The sequence below is a fragment of the Coffea arabica genome, chromosome 3e (assembly GCF_036785885.1).
Source record: "Coffea arabica cultivar ET-39 chromosome 3e, Coffea Arabica ET-39 HiFi, whole genome shotgun sequence".
Classification (NCBI taxonomy): domain Eukaryota; kingdom Viridiplantae; phylum Streptophyta; class Magnoliopsida; order Gentianales; family Rubiaceae; genus Coffea; species Coffea arabica.
The window spans coordinates 21,408,525-21,413,161 of NC_092315.1; the positions used below are offsets into that span (position 1 = coordinate 21,408,525).

Here is a 4,637-nt window from a genome sequence, read left to right on the forward strand (position 1 = left end):
CGTTTCAATAATTGATCAAGAAAGGGTAGTGGAAAGTGATCTTTTTTTGTGACTGCATTTAGTTTTCTATAGTCTATACACACTCTCCACCCTACCATAAGTCTAGAGAGAATAGGTTCATCATTTTTCCCTTAACTATGGTAGTTCCACTTTTCTTTGGGACAATATGAATTGGACTAATCCATACACTATCCGATATAGGGAAGATTATACCTACATCCAACTATTTGATAAATTCTAATCTTATCACCTCTTTCATGTTCGGGTTAAGCCTTCTTTGCAATTCGACCACCAGTTTGCAATTATCCTCCAAAAGAATCGATACATGCATATAGAAGGATTAATTTCTTGAATATTGGAGATGGTCCATCCGATAGCCTTCTTGTGCTTCTTTAAAACTCTTAGCAACTTATTAAGTTGTTCTTCTTCCAAGTAAGTACTGACAATCACTGGTAGAGTTTCATTTTAACCAAGAAACTCATACTTCAAATGGCTAGGAAGTGGTTTGAATTCAAACCTTGGAACTTCTATCTCCGAAGGTAGTAGAAGTCGCTTTCCTTGTCCAAGATTCTTGTACATATGCCCTTTCCTATAAGGAGGTTGTGCATCTAAATATTGGGCCAATACTTCAATTTTTTCATCATTTTTCTCCTGTTTCCCTGTACTTATTAAACAAAATTCTAGAGAATCGAAATCAAAATTGACTAGATTCAACTCTTGGGTTAGCATTTCAATAGTGCCAATTAAACAAGTATGATCAGTAAAAGAAGGGTACTTTTCCATTTCATTCAATTTAAATACTATAAGTTCTTCACCAATTTGAAACTTTAATTTGTCATTTTTGACATCAATAATAGTACCCGCAGTTGCTAAAAATGGTCTACCTAAAATAATTGACATACACATATCTTTCTCCATATCTAATACCACAAAATTCACAGGAATGATGAATTTTTGAACTTAATCAACACATTTTTCAAGATTCCTAATGGATATCTAATAGACCGATCGGCTAAATGCAAAGTGATATTATTGCGTTTTAGCTCATGCAACTCTAATTGTCTAACCACCGTTAAAGGAATTAATGATACATTTGCACCAAGGTCACATAATGCCTTAGAAAATTCAATGTTACCGATGGTGCAGGGTATAGAAAAGCTCCCATGATCCTTCAATTTTGGTGGCAGCTTGTTTTGTATAATAGTGCTATATTCCTCCATTAATGCTATCATTTTGCGATCCTCCAATTTTCTCTTTCATGTCATGATCTCCTTGAGGAACTTGACATATGAAGGAATCTGTAAGATAGCGTCAACGAAAGAAATATTAATATGCAATTGTTTGAAAATTTTGACAAATTTTTAAAGTTTTTGTCAAGTTTATTTGGCTTGAGTCATTGAGAACATAGAACTGCCAGAGGTATCGGAACAGTAGTGGAGGTTGTAGGTTGTTCTTCTTTCAATTTTCCTTTACTACCATCCCCCACACTTACCTCTTGCTCCATTCGCTCATCTCCTTGTCTCTCACTCTCATTGTCCCCTCCATTTTCTATCACTGGAGGCTCCTGTAATCATTTACCATTATGCAGGGTAATGGTCTTTACATGTTCTCTCTAATTTACCTCCGTTTTAGTTGGCAATTCCCCTTGATTTCAATTATTAATAGAATTGGCGATTTGACCAATCTGGACCTCCACATTTCTATACATTCTGATCAATTGATCCAACCCCCCCTCTAGCAGCTTGAATCTCTCCGAAGTACCCTTTGCCAATTTTTCCACCGCAATCTCCCAATTTAGTTTAGTATTCGTTTGTTGTTGTTTTGGTTGGAATCTCGGCAGATTGGTTGGTCTTTGTGGATTGCCTTGTTCTTTCTATCCAAATTTTGGATGATTACTCCACTCCAGATTGTATGTATTCTAGTATGAGTTGTTTTGAATATTCCTATTGTAATTATTGACAAATTGAGCCGGCTCAAGATCAACATATTCGTTAGTATCATGTTCTCCTCCACATATGTAACAACAACCAACATGCACATTGGAAGAAGAACTTGGACTACATCCGGCTTGTCTATTCAGTACCTTCATCATATTACTCATTTGAGCACTAAGCATATTGATGGTATCAATTTCAATCATACCTGCTTGTCGCCTTGGATTATCTCTTTCATTAGTCTATTGATAATTGTTTGCCGCCATTTTCTCTATCAAAATTTGAGTTTCTTAAGGTGATTTTGCTATCAATACTTCTCCTGCGGCTGCATCGATAGTAGTTTTAATAAAAAAGGATAAACCATTATAGAAGATTTGTACAATTAGCCAATCAGAAAGTCCATGTTGTGGACATTTCCGAAACAAATCTATAAACCTTTCTCATGCTTCATATAATAACTCTCCATCCAATTGACTAAAACTAGTGATATTCATTCTAAGTTTAGCCATTTTATCCGATGGGAAGATTTATTCAAAAACACCATAGACAAATCATTCCAAGTAGTGAAAGTGTTAGGGGCATGAGAATTGTAGACACCAAATTTTTATCAATTTTTAATATTTTCTTGAATTTTTCTATTTAATGAGTTATTTATTTTTTTACATTTTAATGTGTATTTTTCTCATTTTTCCAGGTTTATTTTAGGAAAAAGAAAAACAAACAAAAGAAAGAAGAAAATCAAAAATCATCCTAATCATTTTTGTTTCATCAAAACTACTATTGACCCATTTTTACACTCCATCCTCATTGACCTTTCTTCTCATTTTGGTAAAAAATCCATGTTATCTCATGGATCCTTCTTGTCTTTTGGTGAAGATAATCATTTTTTGGCAACCAAATTCCATGGACTTTTTGACATCCCTCTCGGCTCTCTCTTGGCTTTGGACAAAAAGCACTCTCCACTCCCAAAAACTTTGACTCTCGGCCTTTTCTTTTGCTCCCAATAGACAAGACATCATCAGACATAAGAGAAAAAAAAAAGACAACAAGAAGCACCCTCACTCTCACCCTCGGCTCTCCTCTCTCCCAATATTTTTCCAACACACTTGCACACAACAAAAGGGAGGCAGCGATCGGTTAGGCTATTGGAGCTTGACAATTTCATCAAAAACTTTGGCCAAGGGACCAAATTCTTCATTGAGCTATTTCTCTTCCTTTTTTCCAGCTTTTTTTTTAATTAACTAGATTGAATGTATGTGTGGTTATTTTTTTGTTGCTTTATTTTACTGGTTTTGTTGGTGTTGTATTGGTGAAAATTTGGGAATGTCATAAACTAGATTAGGAAAAGAAGAATGTTTTTTGTATATGCATGTTAACTGTTTGGAAAAATGCCAAAATAGAAAAAATGAATTTTAGGGGTTGTTTTGCTTTATTTTAGCCATTTTATGTTGTTTTCTTGTCAAATTAAAATCATAGTTATATTGTAGAAGTTGCAAGGAGTGTTATAGTATAATTTTTATGATTTTTTGTGAAAGATATGGTGTTTTGAAAAAATAAAAACTGGGCTGTCTTTTGTCATTTTGGCCACTTTCGAGTCGTTTTTTTGTAAAAACTAACTTCAAAATCGAATTCTATGCGCAAAGTTGAGTGGAGGTGTATTTTGGCAATTTTTCACAACCGGAGGGGTTGCCGGCGGCCGGTGGTGGTCCGGCGGTGGCGCCACGGGAGGCGGCCATAGCCGCCAGCAGGGAGAAGTTTCAACTTCTCGGGTGGAAGAAGAAGAAAACTGAAGAAGAAGAAGAAAAAAAAAAGAAGGAAAAAGATGAAAAAAAAAAGTGTTGGGCTAATGTTTTTTTTTTGTGGTGGGCTTATGGTTATTTTGGTTGGATTTTAGGAATGGGTTTTGGTTTGTTTTTTTTGGGTTTCGGCTTGGATTAGGAGACCAAAGCCCATGCATCTTTTAGTTGGACTTGAGTGATAAAAAAACGGGTTGAACTACTCGCTTCTCTTGGACTTTCGGCTGGGTTTAGGTAGTGTTCGGCCCAAAGAAATAAAATGACGGCCCGATGACCTTTACTTGCCCAAATCAGAAACCACAATTTGCACTTTAACCTCTCATCTTTTGAGTAATTTCACTATGGCCCAGAAGATTTTAAATTTTTTTCACTTAGGCCCTTCAAATAATTACACTTTGGTCTTTGAACTTTATCATTTATTTAATTTTGACCCCTAAACTTTGGAAAAATTATATTTTTGACCCTAAAAGTTTTTCAATTTTTGTAATTTAATCCCTAGTGAATTTTGACTCTCTTTATTATAATTGTTTCTTTTCTTTAATAGCTAATTATGTTACTTTTGAGTATATTTAACTCGTAATTTTTAAATGTTCTTAAATTTCTTTACGTTTGACATGTTAAGGTGAATTTAATATTTTTATCATTATTATTATTTTCAATTAAATTGGTGCCATGATTCTTTTGTTCATTTTGAGTATAAATAGGGTAATTTGACTCTATTTAGTCACCACTTTAAAAGGGAGGTACTCCTATTATTATTTAAATGTCAATTACGTGTTCTTATGTGCTCCTACGTACTCTTATGTGTATATATATTTTTATATGTTTTGTTATTTTTTTCAATTCAAATGTTTATTCCAATTTTCTTATGTTTGTTTAGTTAATTTTATAATTATTTGAGAGGTGT

General features: G+C 34.1%; 1 non-coding gene across 1 annotated transcript; it reads left to right on the forward strand.

Moving 5' to 3' along the window:
* Positions 1-2,330: 2,330 nt before the first annotated feature.
* LOC113738305 (small nucleolar RNA R71) lies at positions 2,331-2,437 on the forward strand. Its single transcript, XR_003460091.1, has one exon. It is a non-coding gene; the product is annotated as a small nucleolar RNA R71 (small nucleolar RNA).
* The last annotated feature ends 2,200 nt before the right edge of the window (positions 2,438-4,637 follow it).